The 25,364-nt window shown below is 38.9% G+C and overlaps 1 pseudogene; it reads right to left on the bottom strand.

Annotated features, from left to right (window-relative positions):
* Window positions 1-449: 449 nt before the first annotated feature.
* LOC128105563 (zinc finger protein 431-like) lies at window positions 450-25,355 on the bottom strand (annotated as a pseudogene).
* Window positions 25,356-25,364: the final 9 nt, after the last annotated feature.

Here is a 25,364-nt window from a genome sequence, read left to right as displayed (position 1 = left end):
ATGTTTGACACTTGTTGCCATGCCACTTTCATGGTGATACTATATCTTTCTGGACCCAAGGGCCAACTACTCCACAAGTTGACATAGACATAATGTTTTATCACAGCAACAGAAAAGGCACTAATACACCTCAAGTTTTATACCTGGATGCCTTAATTTCATGTAATTGGAGAGAACTGTGGAATTGAAATGGTCTAGCTCATCATTTAAATTCATAGACTTTTGTCCATATGAGTTTGAAGGTGCAAATAAAAAAGAGGGACATCATAATGCTTGAACAGATTGGTGACACTTGTCAAATATTTTCTCCAGAGTAATCTTGTGTAACTGAATGTAAGTCTGTTGGGTAAAGATCTTACCAAATTCTTTATGGCCAGATTTCCCTCAGTATTAGTTTATTTTTAGGCCCTCAAAGACTACTATAAAATGAAAAGGCCTTAACAGACAAATTACACATTAAGTTTTACTCTTGTATAAAGACTAATATAAACTGCAAACCTTTACCACATTCACTACATTTATAGGGTTTCTCTGAGTGTGATTTTTTTCTCGTGATTTCAAAGACTGTTGATTCATGCAAAGGCGTTACCATATTGATTACAATCATAGGATCTCTCTCCAGTATGTGTTTCTTTATGCCTTCAGAGACTGCCTGCACATGCAAAGGCTTCACCACATTGATTACATTCATAGGTTTTCTCTCCAGTATGTGTTCTTTCATGCACTTAAAGACTGGTCTGTTGTGAAAAGGCTTCACCACATGGATTACATTCACAGAATTTCACTCCAATTATGTGTTCTTTTACATATTTGGAGACTATTGGCACATGTAAAGACTTAACCACATTAATTTCATTCATTGGGTTTCTCTTTAGAATGTATTCTTTCATGCATTTACAGAGGACTGTGGCATGAAAAGGCTTTATCACACTGATTATATTTGAAGGGCTTCTCACTAGTATGAGTTCCTTTATGTATTTAGAGAGTACGGGCACATCCAGGTTTTACCTCATTGATAACATTCATAGGGTTTCTCTCTTGTATGTGCTGTTTTATGGATTTGAAGGTGATTGTGTTTTAAAAAGGCTTTATCTCATTGATTAGATTCATAGGGTTTCTCTCCAGTGTATGTTCTTTTATGTATTTAAAGATGACCTTAAATTGCAAAGGCTTTATCACACTGATTAGAGTCTTAGGGTTTCTCTCCAGTATGTATTCCTTTATGTATTCTGAGATTGTTGAGACATACAAAGGTTTTGCCACATTCATTAAATTCATCGAGTTTCTGTCCAGAATGCATTCCTTTCGTATTTGGACATGACTGTGTCATATAAAGGCTTTATTACATTGATTGCATTTGTAAGGTTCCTCTCAAGTATGAGTTCCTTTATGTATGCAGAGATTATCAGCACATGCAAAGGCTTTATCACATTGACTACATTCATGGGGTTTCTCTCTAGATTGTGTTCTTTCATGTATTTGGAGATGACAGTGTTGTAAAAAGCCTTTATTACATTGATTACATCTGTAGGGTTTTTCTCCAGTGTGTGTTCTTTCATGTCTTCAGAAACTATTGGCACATACAAAGGCTTTACCATATTGATTACATTCATAGGGTTTCTATCCAGTATGTGTTCTTTCATGAATTTAAAGGTTACTGTGTTGTGAAAAGCCTTTATCACATTGATTACATTTGTAGGATGTCTCTCCAGTAATGTGTTCTTTCATGTCTTTGGAGATAACTGTGTCGTGAAAAGGCTTTATCACATTGATTACATTTGTAGGGTTTCTCTCCAGTATGTGTTCTTTCATGTCTCCGGAGACTACTGGAACATGCAAAGCCTTTACCACACTGATTACATTCATGGGGTTTCTCTCCAGAATGTGTTCTTTCATGTATTTGGAGATGACAGTGTTGTAAAAAGGCTTTATCACATTGATTACATTTGTAGGGTTTCTCTCCAGTATGTTTTCTTTCATGTACTTGGAAACTACCAACACATGCAAAGCCTTTATCACATTGATTACATTTGTAGGGTTTCTCTCCAGAATGTGTTCTTTCATGCATTTGGAGAAGACTGTGTCGTGAAAAGTTTTTATGACATTGACTACATTTGTAGGGTTTCTCTCCGGAATGTGTTCTTTCATGTCTTTGGAGATGACTGTGTTGTGAAAAGGCTTTATCACATTGATTACATTTGTAGGGTTTCACTCCAGAATGTGTTCTTTCATGTTTTCGGAGACTACTGGAACATGCAAAGGCTTGATCACATTGATTACATTTGTAGGGTTTCTCTCCAGAATGTATTCTTTCATGTATTTGGAGATGACTGTGTCGTAAAAAGGCCTTATCACATTGATTACATTTGTAGGGTTTCTCTCCAGTATGTGTTCTTTCATGCATTTGGAGAGTACTGGCACATGCAAAAGCTTTATCACATTGATTACATTTGTAGGGTTTCTCTCCAGAATGCATTCTTTCATGTATTTGGAGAAGACTGTGTCGTGAAAAGTCTTTATCACATTGATTACATTTGTAGGGTTTCTCTCCAGTATGTGTACTTTCATGTATTTGGAGATAACTGTGTTGTGAAAAGGCTTTATCACATTGATGACACTTGTAGGGTTTCTCTCCAGTATGTGTTCTTTTATGTATTTGGAGAAGACTGTGTCGTAAAAAGGCTTTATCACATTGATTACATTTGTAGGGTTTCTCTACAGAATGTGTTCTTTCATGTATTTGGAGACTAGTGGCACATGCAAAGGCTTTATCACATTGATTACATTTGTAGGGTTTATCTCTAGAATGTATATTTTCATGTCTTTGGAGACTATTGGCACATGCAAAGGCTTTATCACATTGATTACATTTGTAGGGTTTCTCTCCAGAATGTGTTCTTTTATGCATGTGAAGATTACTGTGTCCTGAAAAGGCTTTGTCACATTGATTGCATTTGTAGGGTTTCTCTCCAGAATGTGTTCTTTTATGTATTTGGAGAGTATTGTGTTGTGAAAAGGCTTTATCACATTGATTACATTTGTAGGGTTTCTCTCCAGTATGTGTTCTTTCATGTCTTTGGAGACTACTGGTACATGCAAAGGCTTTACCACATTGATTACATTCATAGGGTTTCTCTCCAGTATGTGTTCTTTCATGTCTTCGGAGTCTACTGGTACATGCAAAGGCTTTACCACATTGATTACATTCATAGGTTTTCTCTCCAGCATGTGTTCTTTTATGTATTTGAAAATGATCATGACTTGTGAAGGCTTTACGACACTGATTACTCTCACTGATTTTCTCTCCAGTATGTGTTTCTTTATGTATTTGGAGACTACTGTTGTGTGAAAAGGCTTCATCATATTGAATACAACTATAGAGTTTCTCTCCAGTATTAATACTTTCATTATTCTGAAGATGACCATAATATAAAAATGCTTTTGCACATTGAGTATATTCAGAGGATTTCTCCCCAATATGATGTTCTTTGTACCTGTAAAGATAATTGGCACATGTAAAAGCTTTATCACATTCAGTACACTGATGAATATTTATATCTGTATGAATTAATTTTACAATTTTGTCTAATTTTTAAAACAAATAAGATCTTAAAGTTTACACTCGCAGTGTTTCTCTTCATTTAGGGATGTTTTGTGTCTTTGAAGGTATCTGTAATGGTAAGAGCCTTTATTATAGGGTCCACATTTATAGAATCTTTTGTCTACATGAGATTCTTCACATATTTGAAGAGAACTGGAAGAACTCAAAGCTTTAACATACTTATTGCACTCATAAGTTTTCCAATAATGAGAGTCATACTCCACTTGCAAAGTGAACCAGGACAATAGACATATTTATACATTCCAATACTCATAGAGCTTTTCTCCAGTCTGGGTGTCTTGATGTACCCAAAAAAGTTGGAAAATCAATTAAATTAAAACTTGTATCACATTCAAAAATTCTACTCAAAGTGGGGACTATTACTTATCTTCTAATTATTCTGTGTGTGAGAGAGTGAGTGATGTTGCATCCTTCCTATGCTCACATGGCTTGTATCCAGAGTAGTGTATGATATACTGATAAAGGAAAACAAACAAATAAAATGTTTCCACACTGCATTCACACAACTTGACTTTCTGTTCCTCATAGATATATACTTGGATATATACTTATCACCTATTCAACACATATTCCTTTTACAATATCTCAGTGGCATGAAATTAAACAGATTGGCTGTTCAACAGCAGAGCTATCATGGAGCTGTAATTCAAATGGAAATATCAGTGAAGGCATTGTTTCTCTGTGTTCTTTCTTAGAGGAATGCCTTGCAAACACATATCAGCTACCTGACATTGAGGTATTTGGTTTTGTGAGAATTTAACAACCATCAGTATACTTTAAACTGTGCTGATTTACATTGTCGCTTTTATTTAAAACTTCTGCGACACATTAAACTTTCTCCATAGGCACATTTGTATCAGCCAGCACATGAAAAGTACCTTCTAAGTCTTCCAGAACTTTGACAATGTTCTTCAATATCGTGGTCTTCCCAACTGTAGCCTAAAATACAGTACCAGAAAATATATCATGTATTATGGGAAACTGTGCAAAAGTTGTTATTATCTTTAGTGAACCTTAGAACAATGACAGATTTATTCACCTCATTCTTCTTCTTTCTCAATTGAAATTACAAAAGTGTATCAATAACTAAGGAAGAGTTGTCCCCTTATTTTAAAAAGTGATAAAAAAAATTCAGTCTTACCTACAGCAGTAAGGTTTCTGTAGGTCTCCCACATTACATCTTTGTAGAGATTCTTCTGGGAAGGATCCATCAAAGTCCACTCCTCCCAAGTGAAGTCGATATGCACATCATCATAGGTCACTGCAGTCTAAAATATCCCATACATGTGTACAACAGAAAGTGTGATACTGACAGCATGGTGATATATACTTCTTTGGCAGTATATTCGTATAATTCTGGGGCTTCCCACAGTTATTCCATAACACAAAAGTTCTAATCATCAACTCAATTTAGAAAACAACAGCTGAACAATGAGGTTCACATCTGTCATTTCTAAACATTTTGTCTAGGATATAACCTTGCAGGAGAAATGCCTATTAAGAGATATAAAGAGGGGCTGGAGAGATGGCTCAGTGGTTAAGAGCACTGGCTGTTCTTCCAGAGGTCCTGAGTTCAATTCCCAGCAACCACATGGCTCACAACCATCTGTAATCAGATCTGGTACCCTCTTCTGGCCTGCAGGCAGACATGAAGACAGCACACTGTATACATAATAAATAAATAAATAAATAAATAAATAAATTTTTTTGTTTTTCGAGACAGGGTTTCTTTGTGTAGTTTTGCGACTTTCCTGAATCTCGCTCTGTAGACCAGGCTGGCCTTGAACTCACAAAGATCCTCCTGGCTCTGGCTCCTGAGAGCTAGGATTAAAGGCATGCTCCACCAACACCCGGCTAGGCTCACAACCAAAAATCTTTTTTTAAAACAAGATATAAAGAGAGAAGCAAGCAAACAGATCAAAGTACACATTAGAGAAATTGAATGAACAATTACTAACTACAAAAAAGATGGGCAAGTTGGGTGTACTGGCTCAAGTCTTTAATCCCAGCACTCACAAGGCAAAGGCAGGAGAATTTAATTGAGTTTGCTGCCAGCCTGCCTATGCAATGAATTGCAGGTTAGCCAGTTACATATTAGTAAGACCCTTTCTCCCCCATAAAAATAAATTGTACAAGAAAGGTAGAAAGAACTCACAGGTTTCTATGGAAGTTTCTACAAAGAATTATGCATACACTCCAGTTCTATTTTGATCTTCCAGAAACCAGTTTAAATTATAACAATAATAAGATTTTACTAAAAGGGAATGCATGTTTAAAGTTACAAGTGAACAGATAAAAACATTAGCAATATAAATGTTGACCATAAAAAATAACATAGGACAGTAAAAATGTCTCAATATTTAAGAGCTCTTGCTGGTCTTACAGACAGTTGGGCTCATCATAAATGGGGGCTTACAACTATCCATTACTACAAGTTCAGGGGTTGTGAAACTATCTTCTGATTGCTGTGAGGACCAGGCACACATGTGGTACATATCCATGCATACAAGAAAAAGATGCACATTCCTCAAAAGAACTGAAAACCAACATAATAGGTAGGAAGAATGTCACACAGCTGCAATTGAATGACTCACAAGGCTCACGCAGTTTGAAAGAGAATGATACATTCTGCCATAATACAAAATTCAAGATGTGGGTGACGCTCAGCAAAACAGCATATGCTTGACATGTAGAAATACCTATACAACAAGCCCATCACCCAATAATATAAAAACAAAAAAGCCCAGGCATGATGGCCAACATTTAATCACAGGACATAAGAGCCAGAATAATTTGGATCTCTGAGTTTAGGTCAGCCTGGTATACAGAGGTACTTTCAGGACAGCCAGGGCTTCACAGAGAAACCGTCTCTTCAAAAACAAAAATAAAAACAACAAAATGGACAAAAACTCAGGTTACAAAATGGCTTAGCACTGAATATCAATTGCTTCAACTATATCTTATGGGATTTAGTGATACCATGTATAGCAGTGGTATAAGACATGATAGCTAGACACAAAGAACATGAGCTAAGGACAAGGGCTATGGAATGCTCAGGTGACTGGGCTGTACCAGTGCCTGTGCTTGAGCCCATCTGTGCTGGCTGGGAAGATGTCTGTGTGACTGTGCTGTGGTATAGGTCTGGTGGCTTGTTCATTTTGGACATTGTTGCTGGGGTTGGGGAAACAGTTGCAGTGTCATTTTCCTGAGTCTCAGACAGGACTTTGCTGTGAACAGTTTTCCTCAGGGTGGCTGTGGTTGGTGAAGAGGTATTTGTAACTGCCAAACTTGTCATGGGTAAAGGTTTGTTTGTGTCAGTGACTTTGTCTAGTGTTAATGAGAGTGGAGTTAAAGCTGACTTCTCAGGAAGTGTGGGTGTCCTAGTTCCAGATGATGGGATGGTATCCAAGGTGTGCTTAATGCTGTTGAAGGTATTGTCATGGTCCTATTTGTTTTTCTGAGGCCTAGAGACACTGATGATCCTATTCCAGTGTTGGTGGACTTTGGTGATAATAGATTTGTACCTAGAGGCATGATAACATTAGAAATTGTCTGTGCTGACTGGAAGGTGTCTGTGTGATTATGCTGTGGTGTGTGTCTGGTGACTTGCTCATTGTAGAGGTTGTTGCTGTGGTTGGGGGTACAGCTGCATAGGAAATGGATTGAGGCTAAAGACACTCAAATTCCTTCTCCAATGAGGAATTTCATCCAGAAAGTCTCTTCCTGCTAAAGTTTCCCCAAGCACCCAAAAGAAAGCCCCCAAGGAGAGAGAAGTATTCGAATACATTATCCTATCTGGGAGGGTTTTCATTCAATTGAAAACATTCTGAACATAGTCTTATGGTCACCCCATGATCAAAACGCATTTAGTCTATTTTCAATGATCCTCATAGTCTTCAACAGCACCAACAATTTCAAATGTTCAAGGTCTCTTTGGACACTCAGGTGATTCCTTGACTCTGACATCTTGTAAAAATCAGAAGAGAAGTTACATCTTTCCAACATACACTGGCACAGGATACCCATTACCATTCCCAAAGAGGAAGTGGAACACAGTGAGTGAAGACTGGACCAAGGCAAGACTGAAACCCAGCAGGGTAAACACCAAATCCAGCAGCTCTGTCTCAGACATATGAGGCTTCAGTTTCAAAGCTTAGGTGTCTCATTTTCCTGAAATTTCTCATATATCTCATTGGCTACTTCCATTCCCTATATTCAGCTCTCCATGGCAGATGTCTCACAGCTTTGGTATCTCAACATTTTGTGGTCTCAAAATGCAACCTGGGCTTCATGCTCAAAGCTTCATGCAATGGATTCTCACAGGCTCCTCACTGGGGCTCTAACTCTGCCAAACATAGATGACTGCAAAAGTCCTAAACTGAAACCACAGATCAGGAATCCATGACCAGAAATTTTGATTCTTTCTTATTTCCAGAGCCAGCACAAAGTTTGGCTTCTTAATTGAGATGGACCTTGCAGAGTTTGGACAACACTTGCAGCAGGTTTTGTATGAAGCTGCTTCCTGGGAATAGGAATCACTTTGCCTAATCCTCTCATTAATTGAAGGCTTAACATGAAGCCCTTAGGGTACCTAGATAGGCTTTCTTCTCTTTAATGGTGATCTACTTGAAAATTCCTATCTGTTTCAGCACATGACTGCCATCTGAAACTACCTTTTCATTGTCACTGAGTTCTGAAAAAATTATTGCTTTTTTCACTGTAGACCTGAATGAGTCATCAGTAATAAGCAAGCAACAGATTCAATATTCCATCTAAGAAATCAGCCCATTACTTTTTAATTTGGCCTTACTCAATTTCTCAGAGCAAGGGCAGAATAAGGAAGATTCTAGGCCAAATAAGACACAAATGACCTCTAGCTTAATGTTTCATAGAGTCTACTTCTCACTAAAATCTATGACCTTGACCTCCTCTGTGTGCATTACTATCAAGAGTCTCATCTTCCTCATCCTACAAGAACAGCCTATGGAGCTCTGTTTATAGTTTTCTATGACTTTTGTCATTTAAGTCCTGATATCTTCTACATTCCTCTAAAGGACAACATTCCCAGATTCTTCCCAGGAACACAATCACTTTTGGTGTTCCATTTTTTGTTCTAACTTGCTTTTCTGCTGCTGTGATTAAATCCTCTAATCAAAATCATCTCAGGTAAGTTTATTTAGCTGATTCTGCCAGGTCACAATCCATCATTGTGGTATAGAAAATGAAGATTAAAACCATGGGCAAACACTGTTTCCTGGCCTTCTCACTTGCTTTGTCACTGTCTTGTGCTCAGCCAGCTCTCCTATCCATCCCAGGTTCATTTGCTTAGAGATACTGCCAACTCACTAGAAGAGCCTTCCCACATCAATCATCAACACAATCTCTTACAGACATAGCAAGTCCTGTCAACTATGAATAAACCAGCTTTGAACATAGTTAAACAAGTGTATTTGTGTCAGGATGGAGAAATATTTGGGGGATATATGCCCAAGAGTGGTAATAGCTGGGTTTTGAGGTAGATAGATTACCAATTATCTGAGGAACTGGTATATTGATTTCCATAATGGCTGAACAAGTTTTCACTCCCACCAGCAATGGAGGAGTGTTCCCCTTGTTCCACATTCTGGCCAGCATGAGCTGTCACTTGTGTCATTCATCTTAGCCACTCTGACAAGTGTAAGATGAAATACCAAAGTAATTTTGATTTACATTTCATTGATTGCCAAGGATGTTCAACATTTCCTTAAGTGTTTTTCAGCCATTTTAGATTCCTCTACTAAGAATTCTGTTTAGGGGGCTGGAAAGATGGCTCAGAGGTTATGAGCACTCGCTGCTCTTTCAGAGGTCCTGAGTTCAATTCCCAGCAACCACATGGTGGCTCACAACCATCTGTAATAAGATCTGGTGCCCTCTTCTGGTGTGCAGGCAGAACACTGTATACATCATAAATAATAAATATTAAAAAAAAGACTTTAAAAAAAAAGAATTCTGTTTAGCTATGTACCATATTTTTTAACTGAACCATTTTATTTGTTGATGTCTAGTTTCTTGAGTTGTTTATTATTCTGAGTGAGGCAACCCAGAACCACACAGACAAATGTGATATGTTATTCACTTATAATTAGACATTAGCTGTCAAGTAAACAATACCAACAATATAATCCACAGACCCAGAGAGGATAAGTAACCAGGATGGTTGTGGAGGCAGGGGAATGCATGGATCTCCCTTGCAAGTAGAGACAGAATAGACTTTATGGGTGGACTGGGGGCAGGAACAGAAAATATCAAGTAAGAGAGGGACAGAAGGAGAGAATATAGGAAAAAGTGAGTGCAATAGGGTAGCTATTAGGGGCTGATATGGAAACCTAGTATGGTAGAAACTTTCTGGAAGCTATCAGGGTGACTCTAATGAGGACTCCAAATATTTGAGAATATGGAGCCTGAACTAGCCATATAATGCTCCCAGTGGTGGGAATGGGACACCAGCCTAGCCACAAAAATGTTCAACCCATACTTACCTTGTCTGCAAGATATTCTGGGGTAATGGTGTCTTGGAATTTGTGTAGTAATCAACAAATTACTAAACTAACTTGAGTCCCAAGATCAAAGAGGGAGCCCATGCCCAACACTGCTTGGATGAACAGGAACCAGAAGTTGGATGGCTCAGAGAACTAGGGTAGAACCAAATACAACTGACCAAAAAGAAAAGTCAATAAATTGATATCTAACAATATTCTATTATCATAGATTAGTACCCAGTCCAATTGTCATCAGAGAGGCCTCCTCCTGCAGCTGATGGGAGCAGATGCAGTGATCCTCATCCAAATATTAGCTAGAGCTCTGGGAACCCTGCATAAGGGTGGACTGTAGGACCCAGAAGGGTCAAGGACACCAGGAGAACATGTCCACAGAATCAACTAGGCAGAATGAAAGGGGCTCAAAGAGACAGATGCAGCAATCATGGGTCCTGCATGGGTCTGTGCCACGTCCTCTGCATACATGCTGTGGTTTTTTTACCTTGATGTGTTTGTGGGAGTAAGGGTATCTCTGACTCTATTCCCTACTCTTAGATCCTTTTCCTCCTCCTGGGTTGCCTAATCCAGCCTTGATATGAGAATTTGTGCCTAATCATACTATAACTTGTTGTGTCATGTTTTGTTAATATGCCTGGGAGATCTGCCCTCTAGTGAACAGAAATGAAGGAGGAGGGGATTTAGGGGAGAGAGGTACAGAGAAGGAGTAGAAGGAGGGGAAACTGTATTTTGAGGTGTATTGTGTCAGAGAAAATAAATTTTAATAAAGAAAGGAAGTAGAGGAATATGGACACAGTGAGGCAAGATTGGACCAAGGCAAGACTAAAACTCAGCAGGGCAAACACCAAATACTGTTGCTCTGTCTCAGATACATGGGGCTTCATTCTCAAAGGACTTAGATAGCTTTAACACTGCAACTTTTCATACATGTCTCTCCTTTGCTACTTCCACTCCATGTATGTAGCTTTCCATGGCAGATGTCCCATAGCTTGAGTATTTCAACATCTGATGGTCTCAAAATGCAACCCAGCTTCATCTTCACAACTTTATGCAATGAACACTCATAGCCTCCACACAGAGTTTCTGGCTCTGCCAAAAGCAAAAGTGTACAACAGTGCTAAACTGATGCCTGTGGTGGTATTTTACTTGTACTGAAATGTAATTTTAATTGTATGTTAATAAATAAAGTTGCCTGGGGGTCAGAGCTGTTAGAGCCATAGCAAGTGTGTGGCGGCAGTGGCGCACGCCTTTAAGGACCTGAAGGGCGGTACATACAGGCAGTGACAAGGCAGTCACATGTTTGGGTTTACAACCAATGAGAAGGCAGAACAGCTAGAGTATATAAAGACATACACAAAGGAAGTAGGTCCCTTTGGGAGAGCTCTCTTGGCTGAAGAGGATCGCTGAATCAGGAAGGGTGAGGCTCTTAGCTCTGACCTCTTGGCTTTCTTCTCTGAATCGGCTCTGTGTTTCTTATTTAATAAGACGGTTGGTTACATCTACATTTGGCGCTCAACGTGACAAGAATCCATTAAAAACCGCTTAACTTGGCTTGGCGGCAGGTCCGGTTTCCCGCCAGGGCGGCTGGCTCCCTAACTCGGGCCCAGGTCAACTTGGCCTCAGGCCGGACTAACCTTGAGCTACTTGCTTAAAGCCGGTGCTACAAACAACTCAGGCCTGCCCTGCCGAACAGGGCCCCTGCCTGTAAAGCCAACGCACATGGTTGGAGCTTAAGGTAGCCAGAGCCAAGGCTTGACTAGGCTCAAGCGGGAACACATGGCTGGATTCAAGTTCTTAGGCAGAACTTGCGGCTACGGTTCTTGAGTGTTCTCTCTCTCTCTCTCTCTCTCTCTGGATTCACACCTCGGACACTAGGTGGCTGTTTTGAAATTCCCTCGGATTGGTACTGTTCTACGAGGACTTGGTAAGTCACTTAAGATATCAGATATTTTAAAGGAAACTATTTAAAAGAGAAATTTTTTCCACATTTTAAAAAAATGGGTTTTCTGTGCTCATTGGAAGAAAATTGGGCTTTGTTTGCAATTTTAGGCAGTCTGACAATGGAACAGCTATATGAGAAGATTAATGTTGACCGAATTATGCATTTTATTACTATGCTTATCCTCATTTTACTATTTTAAAAGATAGTCAATTTAAGTGCCAGGGTGACAGCTTTAGAAAAACTTGTTAACCCTGTAAAAACTCAGACAGAAGAAACTAACAGTGAAGTTGCTTCAAGATTGGATCATAGGGTTACAGAAAGAAAGCCTGTTTTCACACAGTCACCCTTAGTTTGTCCAGTAACCGTACAGCAGTTGCCTGATCAAATGACTACACAAAATATTTGGGCTCCAATTGAAATGTTAGATTTACGAAGGTTTAAGGAGGCAATAGTACCTTATGGCATGCATTCCCCATATGTAAAGCAAATGTTAAACTCTTGGTCAACATATAATAAGATTGTACCACAGGACTGGCAGGAGCTGGCACAAGCTGTTCTTGAACCCAGTCAAAGGCTTCTGTGGCTAACTTGGTTCAAGGGTGAAGCTAAAAACATAGAAAAACAGTGGAGGGATAAAGGAATACAAGTCTGCCAGGATCAGCTTATTGGAGAAGAACAATATGCTTCAGCACAAACACAATGTTCATATGATGTCCAAACCCTAATTTTATGTCGAACAGCAGCCTTGAATGTATGGGACAGAGTTGAGGAACCAGGAAAAAAAACTGAGTCATTTACAAAGGTTGTACAAGGCCCAAAAGAATCTTTCACAGATTTTTTTTACAAAGACTGGCTTCAGCAGTAAAGAGAATGGTCCCGGATTCAGAAGCTAGTCAGATAATAATTGAATCTTTGGCCTTTGAGAATGCAAATGAAGCATGCAAAACAATAATCAGGCCGTTAAAGGCAAGATCTGCACCTTTGGAAGATTGGATTAGAGACACGGTTAATGTTGAAGCTCATGAGCATGATGATATGTGGGTAGGAGAAGCAATTTCAAAAGGTTTGAGGAATGTTAGATGTTTTGGATGTGGAAAGCAAGGACATTTGAAAAGGGACTGTACACAGGTCATTCCTAGAAACAATGTTTCTTCAAGGAACAATGGCAACAGAATGCCCCTTCCTTCTGGAGTATGCAGAAGGTGTGGTAAGGGAAAACACTGGACCAACAAATGTAGATCAACAAGGGACAGACAGGGTAATCCTTTGCCTCAGTCTTCGGGAAACTCCCAGAGGGGCCTCATGCAGGCCCCAATAGCAAATCCAGTTCAAACCTTTCCTGCAGTCGTAGAGGAAACCACTACTCAGAGCAATTAAATAACCAAATGCCTATTGGAATAAGTCATGCTGGTCAGGATGATGAAACAGAGAGAATAGAAAATTCAGGAGAAAACATAAAGAAAAATTTTTGGCAAACTTCTATTAATGAACAAAGACCAAAATTATCAATAAAAATAAATGGTGTTTTGTTGTCTGGTCTGGTAGACACAGGTGCGGACGTTACCATAATTGCACCAGAATTTTGGCATCCAACTTGGCCTCTTCAGGAGGTAAATGTTCAACTGTTAGGAATTGGGACATTACCTCAGGTGAAACAGAGTGCAAGATGGCTTGAATGTATAGGTCCAGAAGGACAGAGAGGAAAATTAAAACCATATGTGGCTAACATAGCTATGAACCTGTGGGGTCGAGACTTGTTTCAACAATGGAATCCTCAGATTAACATCCCTCCAATCTCAGAAACAAATCATAAACTAGCACATGTTTCTGAGACAAATATTAGAAGGCATTATTCTGAGTGGTCACCAGCCATCCATATTATACAAGAACAGGGCACAACAACTGATGATCTTCCAAAGACATCAACAGCTCTACCTTTAAAATGGTTAACAGACAAGCCTGTATGGGTCCAGCAATGGCCTTTAACAACAGAGAAACTCCAGGCTTTAGAAGAGCTGGTAGAAGAAGTTAAATGCTCAGCATATTGAGGAATCAACCAGCCCTTGGAATTCTCCTGTATTTGTTATTAAGAAGAAATCTGGTAAATGGAGAATGGTAACAGACCTTAGAGCAATTAACAAAGTAATTCAGCCAATGGGCTCTCTACAATCTGGAATTCCTTTGCCTACTCTGTTACCAAAAGGATGGCCTCTCATAGTTATTGATTTAAAAGACTGTTTTTTTTCAATACCCTTACAAGAAAAAGACAGAGAAAGATTTGCTTTTACAGTGCCTACTTACAATAATTCTCAACCGGTTAAAAGATTTCAGTGGAGGGTCCACCCAAAGGGAATGTTGAATAGCCCAACTCTGTGCCAATGTTTTGTACAACAACCATTGGAAGTGATACGTAAAAAATTTCCTAAATCTATAATTTATCATTATATGGATGATATTTTACTAGCTGACTCAAATGCAGATACTTTAGAAAGATTGTTTGAAGAAGTAAAGAAAATTTTGGCTTGCTGGGGATTACAAATTGCTCCTGAAAAGATACAAAGAGGAGATTCTATTAATTATTTAGGATATAAAATAGAGCTACAAAAAATTAGACCCCAAAAGGTGCAATTTAGGAGAGATAGACTACAGATTCTTAATGACTTTCAAAGATTATTTGGAGATATTTCTCATCTATGAACTAGTGTTGGGGCAAAAAAATGATGAACTGCAAAATTTGTTCAAAACCTTAGAAGGTGACAAGGACTTAAATAGTCCAAGAGAATTATCACCTGAAGCTGAGAAAGAATTGGCCTTGGTAGAAAAGAAAGTACATGAAGGGCACGTGGATCGTATTGATCCAAAGCTGGATTGCATTTTGGTTATTTTACCTTCTAGGCATTCTCCTACAGGAATATTAATGCAGAGGGAAGATATTATATTGGAATGGATATTTTTACCAAATAAACCAAATAAAAAATTAAAAACTTATGTGGAAAAATTCTCTGACTTGATTTGGAAAGGAAAATTGAGACTTCGTCAATTAGCAGGAATAGACCCAGCAGAAATTGTCGTACCTTTTACTAAGGAGGACATTGAAAAATTATGGACAGAAAGTGAACCTTGGCAAAGAGCTTGCAGTAATTTTTTGGGAGAAATTAACAGCAAATATCCCAAAAGTGATAGAATTGATCTTATAAAGAGAGCTGATGGGATCTTGCCTCAAATTATACAAGAAAAGTAAAGTGGTTCAAAGTCCTTATAATTCACTTCAGAAATCAGAATTGTATGCTATTCTGTTGGTATTAATGGATTTTTCAGAACCTCTCAACATAGTAACTGACTCTCAGTATGCTGAAAGAGTAGTATTATATATTGAGACTGCAGAATTTATCCCTGATGCTTCAGAATTAACTTCACTATTTATTCAATTACAAGATACAATCAGGAAAAGGAGTCACCCTTTATATATAACTCACATTCGATCCCATACTGGTCTGCCAGGCCCTCTAGCACAAGGCAATGATGAGATTGATAAATTATGGATAGGAAATGTGCTGGAGGCCTCAGAATTTCATAAAAAGCATCATGTCAATAGTAAAGGTTTAAAAAAGGATTTTTCCATAACCTGGCAACAAGCCAAAGAAATAGTAAAGAAATGTCCTACTTGTTCCTTCTACACTCAAACACCATTACCAGCAGGATGTAACCCAAAGGGTACTCAAAGGAATGAAATCTGGCAGATGGACGTGTTTCACTTTGCAGAATTTGGAAAACTGAAATATGTACACCACACTATTGATACTTATTCAGGATTTCAATGGGCAACTGCTTTGAGTTCTGAAAAAGCTGATTCTGTAATCATTTGCTAGAAGTTATGGCCATCATGGGTATATCTGCACAAATCAAAACTGATAATGCTCCATCATATGTCTCTGTTAAAATGAAATAGTTTTTTGCTTATTACAATATAAAGCATATTACAGGCATACCACATAATCCTACAGGTCAAGCAGTTATAGAAAGATCAAACAGAACTCTAAAGGATATGCTAAATAAACAGAAAGGGGTAACAAAAACCCCCAGAAACAGACTGCATAATGCTCTATTAACTTTGAATTTTCTTAATGCCAATGAGAAAGGAACAACAGCTGCAGAGAGACATTGGATAATAGAAAAAACTACAGAATTAAATCAGCCTATATACTTTAAGGATGTGCCGACCTCAGAATGGAAACCAGGGTATGTGTTACGTTGGGGACGAGGTTTTGCTTTTGTTTCTACAGGAGAAGATAAGCTGTGGGTACCATCAAAATTGATAAAGGTTCGATTTGAACAAGTGAAACCTCTTAATTAGAGGAGGTGATAATTCTTCAACAAGCATGAACATCCAATTTAAACTAACTTATACCAGTAACACATGTCTTTTCATTTAATCAGATAATAACTTGCCAAAAAGGAACATCCCCAAAATTAGTCTTGGGGAAAGGTTTTTGTTTTTGTCTTTTAGGAGAATGAAGGTTAAGGAATCTGAAGAACTCTGGACAAATGAGACAACTGAAGAAAAGGGACAAATCATCTATCCTAGGAAACAGAGTGAAATGGCGTATGGGTATATATTATCTAAAAAATTTTATGTCTTCCTAAATGTTTGTTTCTGCTTTTCTCTAAAGATTTAACACTATTGGTCTTCTAATAGTCCCAGTTCAATTAAAAATTAAAGCTCACTTTGGAGTTGGAGAACGGCTCTCTCCTTCTTTAAACTCAAGTATGTTGTTAAAAGGAAAACGCAAACTCCCTGTATCGTGCCAGAATAAAAGAGCCATCTGCTATGGGACAGGAGAAAAGCCAAATTAATTAAGGGACTATTCTATTACTAATCTCAACTCTTTGATTCTATTCTGATTCTTTAAACTTTTCTTAAAGTATAAATTTTATATCAAAATTTACAAGATTAATATATATATAGATATACAGATATATATATATATATATACATTTTAACCTTTGTTAAGATATGAATGGTCATATAGAGTATTAATTAATTCTAGAAAAAAGGCTTCAATTAGCTGCATATATATGTCTTTGTGTTCGAGTCTCTTATCAGTTTTCTGCAGGAAATCACGGCCAGGCCTAACATCAACTGAAGTCTCCAGGAAGAAGTTGGGGCCCCACAACAACAATTCCACGTGGACAATAATAATATCACTAAGCTGACAAACATCATCTACAGATCAGCTTTGAACTACAAGGTGCTCAGAGCAATCTTGAGATGACTAGCTGAGATGATCCAGTCTCAAAGACTACTTGAATAAGGACTTGAGATAAACCCTGAACTTTGGCATTATACACAGACTGGATAATGAAGGACATAGTTACCTTTCCTAGAATTTGACAATTAACCTAAAATTTTTCTTTTAGGATAAAGACAACTTCGCCCATACCCAGCAGGAAGCAATTTTAAGAATACGATGCCCACATTCCCAAAGAGGTGGTGTGGGGTGGGTGGTTTTTTGGTCTTTTTAATGGGTTTCGGGTCTGGGATAATTTTCATTGTTTAGGGGGGTTGGTTACAAGTTGTTGTCAAGGGTTAGGAAAAAGGCTAAGCAAAGGAGATTAGATTTAAGGTTCTTGTTTTAAAAAAAAGAGAGAAAGAAAGAAAGAAGAAAAAGACAATTACTAGTTTTCAATACTTTACATTGGATTGGATTGTTTTATATTGTATACAAATTATATATATTGAAATTGATATTGTTAGAAAATGCTATATGTATATTTCTAATTGTACTTATACCGTTCATTTAACAATGCAATTTTCTGATCCTTGAATGTTATTATTACCAACCATTAGGATATAAAGAAATGAAAGTTAGTAGTTAGACATTACAATAGAACTTGTAGTCATATTAGATATGTTTTAAAAATTGAGCAGATATATTTTAGACAGGTCATCTTCAAACCCTTCAGAGATCTACAGAATATGGCATTTAAAATATTTTAATAACTTAGAAAATTTTTCTTTTTTGTTATGATTATGAGACATGTCGGCTCCTGGCAGTACCAATCTACTTCAGAGAAAATGTGGGCATTGAAGAAACTGCATATGGAGTTAACTTTCATTGTGGCAAAAGTTAGCCACTGGACAACAAAGTATCCTCGAATCAACTGCTGACAAAATGGACAGACAGGACATGAAACAAAGGACCACTGATCCTTGCCAAAACAAGTGTGGTTATGGCTTTATCAAAAGGCATCTTCTGAGGCCAGGACAATATGGCACCATCCCTGAGGTGGTCTTCGCAATTCGGAAAAGGTACAGTGCCCTTTTCTTCGAAGACAGCTGAATAGGCAGTGGGCCGATGGCTTCTGATGTGCAATGGAACAGCAGCTGAAACAGTTATTCTTGAAGAGTAACTAAGCTCACACCTCTCAATAGTAGACTGGCATTTGACAGAGGGATGTGGAGAAGAACGGGATGCTGAGATGAAGCCATATATACACAGCCAAGAATAATGGACAGTTGAATTAAAAAACCATCAACAATTTCCAGAATTTAAAATCCTGAATCATGACATGACACTAGTGGAATTCAGGTGTTTCTGGTACATGGACTGCTCTCACCCAATGTGAGGTTGAACTGTTGACCTTGTGTACATCCTACTTCACAAATGAGTCTGTCAGATATGCTAAGTCTATCGGCTGAAGATGATGTCCCAGCATTGCGGAGAAACCTCAGGTGACTGTCCAGGCAGCTGGCTGTTTCTGTCAACTCACAAATTTTTTGGAAGTTGCTTGCATGCACTTCCTGTTTTTATTTTTGTTAGCTAATATTATTTCCTTCTTGGGTCTCTGAGGGAGTTGAAGATTAGCTAGTTATAGTTGAAGGTTAGTTAGTTATAGTTGAAGATTAATTAGGATAGAAAGTGAATTAGATACATTTTGGACTTAACAAAATAGGATAGATAATGAAATTATTATCTCTGAATTTGTTAAATACAAATGGACTAGACATTGTTTAGACATTTATTACTTGTATATATTGCAGTCATTGTATTTTGTATATAGTTTTTCTTTTGTTAGTTATAACCTTTTTCTTTTTTTTCTTTTTATTAAAATAGAAAAGGGGAAATGTGGTGGTATTTTCTTGTACTGAAATGTGATTTTAATTGTATGTTAATAAATAAAGTTGCCTGGGGGTCAGAGCTGTTAGAGCCATAGCAAGTGTGTGGCGGCAGTGGCGCACGCCTTTAAGTACCTGGAGGGCGGTACATACAGGCAGTGACGAGGCAGTCACATGTTTGGGTTTACAACCAATGAGAAGGCAGAACAGCTAGAGTATATAAAGACATACACAAAGGAAGTAGGTCCCTTTGGGAGAGCTCTCTTGGCTGAAGAGGATCGCTGAATCAGGAAGGGTGAGGCTCTTAGCTCTGACCTCTTGGCTTTCTTCTCTGAATCGGCTCTGTGTTTCTTATTTAATAAGACGGTTGGTTACATCTACAGATGCCATGGAAGAAATCATGACCATTAAATTGTGCATCTTTCCTGTTTCCAGAACCAGTACAACATGGGTGATTCCTCCAAATTTGGCTTCTAAGTTGTGATGGACCCTGCCATGCTTCAAACTGCTTTGCAGCAGACTCTGTATAAAGTTGCAACCTGGCACTAGAAATCACTTTGCTCAATCCATCTATAAATTAAAGGTTTAGCTGATGGGGTCTTACACATAGGGCTGATAGGCATCTACTGTAAAGCAAGGGAGTTCTCAGTCTTCTTGAAAGTTCCTGCTGGCTTTACCAGCGGACTGTCATCTAAAACTACATAGTGCTCTTTTTCAAATTTTTATTAAGAAATTTTCTATTCATTTTACATACCAACCATAGATACCCCCTCCTCCCTCCTGCCATCCCTCAGCATTCCCCCCCCCAACCCCCCATTCCCACCTCCTCCAAGTCAGGGTTTCCAATGGGGAGTCAGCAGAGACTGGTACATTCATTCAGTTGAGGCAGGTCCAAAGCCCTCCCTTCTGCAAAAGGCTGCCCAAGGTGTCACACCTTAGGCACTGGGCTCCAAAAAGCCTGCTCATGCACCAGGGATGGATACCAATCACCCTGCCTGGGGGTCCACCTAGCAGTTCAAGCTAAATAACTGTCTTCTATATCCAGAGGGCCCAGTCTAGTCCCATGGGGGCTCCTCAGCTATTGGTTCACAGTTCAGGTGTGTCCACTAGTTTGGCGGGCATCTCTGCATGTTTTCTAATCATGATCTCAATGTCCCTTTCTTTTAGAATCCCTCCTCTCTCTCATCAATTGGACTCCTGGAGCTCAGCCTGGGACCTGGCCATGGATCTGTGCATCTGATTCCATCAGTAACTGGATGAAGACTCTATGATGACAGTTAGGGTATTCACTAATCTAGTTACCGGAATAGACCAGTTCAGGTACCCTCTCAACTATTGCTAGTATTCCAAGGTGAGGTCATCTTTGTGGATTCCTGGGAACTTCCCTAGCACCCTGTTTCTCCCTATTCCCATGATGTCTTCATTTATCATGGTATCTCTTTCCTTGCTCTCCCACTCTGTCCCTGTTCTAGCTCAAACCTCCCATTTCCTTATGTTCTCATATCCCATTCCTTGCCCTCCATTAACCCCCCAACACCCACAGGTTGCTCATGTAGATCTCATCTATTTCTCCATCTCTGTGCTACCTATGTGTCCCCCTTAGGGTCCTCTTTGTTAGCTAGCTTCTCTGGAGCTGTGAGTTGTAGTCTGATTATCCTTTGCTTTATATATCTAGTATCCACTTATGAGTGAGTACACACCATGTTTATTCTTCTGGGTCTGGGCTACCTCACTCAGGATGATATTTTTCTAGTTCCATCCACTTGCCTGCATACTTTATGCTATCATTTTTTTTAACTGCTTAGTAGTACTCCATTGTGTATATGTGCCACATTTTCTTTATCCATTGTTTGGATGAGTGGCATCTAAGTTGTATCCAGGTTCTGGTTATTATGAATAATGTTGCTATGAACATAGCTGAGCATGTGTCCTTGTGGTATGATTGAACAATCCTTGGGTATATGCCCAAGAGTGTATAGATGGGTCTTGAGGTAGACTGATTCCCAATTTTCTGAGAAACCAAAATACTGATTTCCAAAGTGGCTGAACAAGTTTTCATTCCCACCAACAGTGGAGGAGTGTTCCCCTTGCTCCACATCCTCTCCAACATAAGCTGTCTTCAATATTTTTGATCATAGCCATTCTGTCAGGTGTAATAAGTTATCTCAGAGTCATTTTGATTTGCATTTCCCTGATGACTAAGGATGTTGAGTAATTCTTTAAAAGTCTTTCAACCACTTGAGATTCTTCTATTGAGAATTCTCTGTTTAGCTCTGTAGCCCATTTTTAATTGTATTGTTCGATATGTTGAGGTCTAGTTTTTTGAATTCTTTATATATTTTGGAGATCATCCCTCTACAGTTAATAAATGGGACTTCCTGAAATATTTTGTAGGGCAAAGGACACAGTCAATAAGACAAAACAACAGCCTACAGAATGGGAAAAGATCTTCACCAATGTCACATCTGATAGAAGAAATGCATTTAAAGAAAATGAAATTAAAAAATAATAACAATTGTCTTTTAGCATGATAAAATTAGTTTATTTTTAAGATAAAAAACTTAGTTATATTAGCTATATTGACTTTAAAAAAGAGTAGAATCTTCCCTAGTTGAGGAAATGCAATTAATAAGAGACTGACTGATCTTACCCATGTGCACATGTTGACTACTGAGATCTGTAACTTGACACACAGAGTTACAGGCAATGGTCTATTTCTCAGTCTTCTAAGCTGACATATTTTTGTCAAGCAGGACTGAACATATCTGCAAAGGAGAGTTGTCTAATTGGAAATTCAATATTCATTGGCTCAAACTAACTTTCTCAAATTGTACACCCACCAATCTGGTCTGTGTTCATGATATGAATTAAAATATGCTGGAAAAATACAAAATCACTCAACCTGAAACAATAAGGTCCTCTTTCATAATGGTGACTCCAGCAGCTGATTGCCAATCCTGTTTCCCCCTAAAGTGCACACAATAAACTATTCCTCCTATTCTCATCTGAAGGCATCAGCCACACTCCACATGCAAATCTTTTTCCTGTGACTGCAACAGATAATCAATTACATGACACAAATGGGTAAATTTAAAACTTTGAGGTGGTAGAGTCATTTAATTTAAGAATTTATAATGTTTGATGATGGAAACCAAGGTCATCACTGTGGGGACCAATGTACTGGAATCAAGGCCACTTGAATCAATATCAAAGAGTTTCTATCAGAAAAAAATTTCTAAATAGCTGGAGGTGCAGCTCTTCAAGAATTAATATGCCTTCCAAAGGAGAAATCACTCCATACACTTGAGATTAAAAAAGAAAAATTTTATTAATGATAGCATGCATCCATTTCTGACTAATGCTCAATGAGGAGCCAGCCTGGAACAGATTTTGCATTCCACATGTTCTGCCATCCTTAAGTTTCTTTTAGGTTAAGGCTCCAGTTACACTTTGAACAATTTAAATAGGATTAGGAGATTGCAAGTCTAGCCACTTAGGCAGATGGGAAACTCACACAGCAAAGATAGTCCCAGTATTATTCCTTAAGTATACCACTAACCTGAAACAGCAGGTCATTCTTCAGTGACAGGGTCCTGAGGTGGAAGTGCCGGGAGATGAGAAGGCACCTCCTCATCCAGGGGATGAGAAGGGTAGGAAAAGTAGAAGACAGAAAAAATAAAGGCTGGTATGGGGAGGTCTTGTACAAGTTATGCCTCATGCCAAGTAAACTTCTTAAGAAGAATAGCATCTTCCAGTAGAAAATGGAAGAAAATGAGAGACTTCTATGAAGTCAACAGAAGCTACCATACAATGAGGCAAACTCAGGAAGAGGCATTTCACACAATGCTGCATAAGGAGAACACAGAGTACCTAAAAAACATTACTGGCTAAGCACACAGTGGCCTTGGGATTGATAACCATAGTGCCATGTGGTGATAAGAGTTGTATTCCCAGGATCTGAAGCAACCCCTAACAAAGATCCTGGCCCCAGATCATTACCAGCTCTCCCTAGCATATTCCTGGTTTTAAAAAAAGGAGCTCTAATTTATTCTCAATATATCAGGTCCTTAGACAAAACTCCCCAGTCCTAGACTCCAGGTCTTTTCTGGCTCTCTGAAGCACCTTCCTTTTCTCTGTGTAAGGGCCTAGAGGAAAAGTCTTGTTGATCAGGACATCATTCAACACAACAGAGCTTTCCTTTTCAAATAGGTATCACCTTGTCCACCTGTCAGAACCATGCTTTTCTCAAGAAAAAAATTAAGACCTTAATTGCACACCAGGCCTTATGGTTGGTTGTGACCCTGTAGTGCCCCCTAGAGCAGCTTGTTAGAGGCCTCTTCTTTGATATAAGGATGGGCCTAGTGGCTGCTTGAAAATCAGGGGTGTCTCCTTTGTCATTGTTTGGAGGCAAATGCCTGGACAATCCTGTTGAACAAATGTGTATCCTAGCATCTTAATCTCTAACAGGCCTGGTTAGCATATACTTATCTTTGTGGTATTTTAGAGGCAGCCCCCCTTAGCTAAATTCTACTCTCTATGACTTACTACTTCCTAAGCATTGGTAAATCCTTTATATCACCAATTCTACTCTTCTACATCATAGCTTAGTAGGAGAGTGCTACTCAACACAAGAGTTGCCATTTATAATCCCTATAAAATTATCTGCAAATTCATCATTAGAGAAACTAGGCCTCTACAAATTTAAAAGCTGCCTTCCATGAATGCATGAAAAGTATGTTGACCTTGACTACAAAGATGTTTCTACACATAGCTCCCTGTTCCTAATGGTCTGAGCAGAGGCAGTCTGCACAGCATTGTTATTCAGAGTCCTACACCTGGGTCCAGGGAGTTGCAAGGACCACATGGTACCTCACAGGATGGGGAATCTGGCTACAGGTTCCCACCCAACCCCAGAGAGGATTGCCACACTGGCTTCTGAGGCTCACCATTTGCTCCTCCTGACCTAGGGACAGCAGCCTCTTGTTCACCATGCCGTGACTTCCCAGCTCACCCATGCTCTCTCCTCTGCTCCTTCCAACAGCACAGGCAGCACACAAAACCACTGGTATACACTCTGTTACAAAGACAAGCCTGTAGCCTGGCTCTGGAAAGCCCACCCCCACCACTCTCCTCTGACTGGCAGGTAAGCCTGGAGGGCCTGATTGGCTATTGAGGCCTGAGTGACAAGAGCACCTCCCTTAGGGTAACAGTGTGCTTAAAGACACTGCACAGTGGTTCCTGGCCCTGCCTTCCACCCAAGACACAGACTTTTTCCAGATCTGCAGAGATTTCCATTACAACAGCACTTGCCCCTGGCTCAAATAGCTGACCCTGCTATATTCCTGCACTCCACAAGCACTTCCCCTTCTTCCTCCTGGACACCATGTGGCTAGCTTGCACAGCACATTACACAATGTGGAGTGGAGTGATTCCCCTCTCCACCAGGTTGAAGGATGCCTAGAATATTAACAATTACAGAGAAATTTTAGGACACAAAATAAAATGTCTGTTTTATGGCTTCACACTGAGGTCTGATGAACTCAGGTACTTTTTACCTGGTTGTCACAGGGACTTTAGACAACCAAGAGAGAAAAGCAGGAATCAGATCACAGACAAGATAGATCTTTGTTCCATCAGAAGGCTGCATGATGGTTCCATTGCTTTAGGAGTTTTATTCCTGAAATTCATTTCAATCTCTTGACATTTAACAACAATATGAAGTGTAGTCTTCACAACAAGTTGAATACTTAAAGAGAAATGGAACGAGTTCCTTTATGAGCACTACTGTTAGGTATAACACCTTCCTCTGGGCAAGTGAAAACAAAACAAAACAAAACAAAAAAACAGTATTAGTAACGTTCTCTGTTTGAACAGAACTGATAGAATCAGTCTCCCTATGTAGGTAGAAAGTGAATTTATTACAATGTCTCACAGTCTGTGGTCCAGCTAGTCCAACATTGGCTGTCAACCAATGAAAAGTTGAAGAATTCAGTACTTCTTCAATCCATGAGGCTGGATGTCTCGAATGGTCTTCAGTATACACTAGAATTCCTAAAAATTGGGCTCTAAAGAGAGTAAATGAATGACCTTCCTAGGCAAAGAGAAAGAGCTTCCTTCTTCAATATTCTTTATATATATATATATATATAT

The sequence above is a fragment of the Peromyscus californicus genome, unplaced genomic scaffold, assembly GCF_007827085.1.
Source record: "Peromyscus californicus insignis strain IS unplaced genomic scaffold, ASM782708v3 Scaffold_9__1_contigs__length_137607984, whole genome shotgun sequence".
NCBI lineage: Eukaryota > Metazoa > Chordata > Mammalia > Rodentia > Cricetidae > Peromyscus > Peromyscus californicus.
The sequence above is the reverse complement of the archived record's forward strand: the minus strand, read 5'-3'. Positions and strand labels throughout refer to the sequence as shown.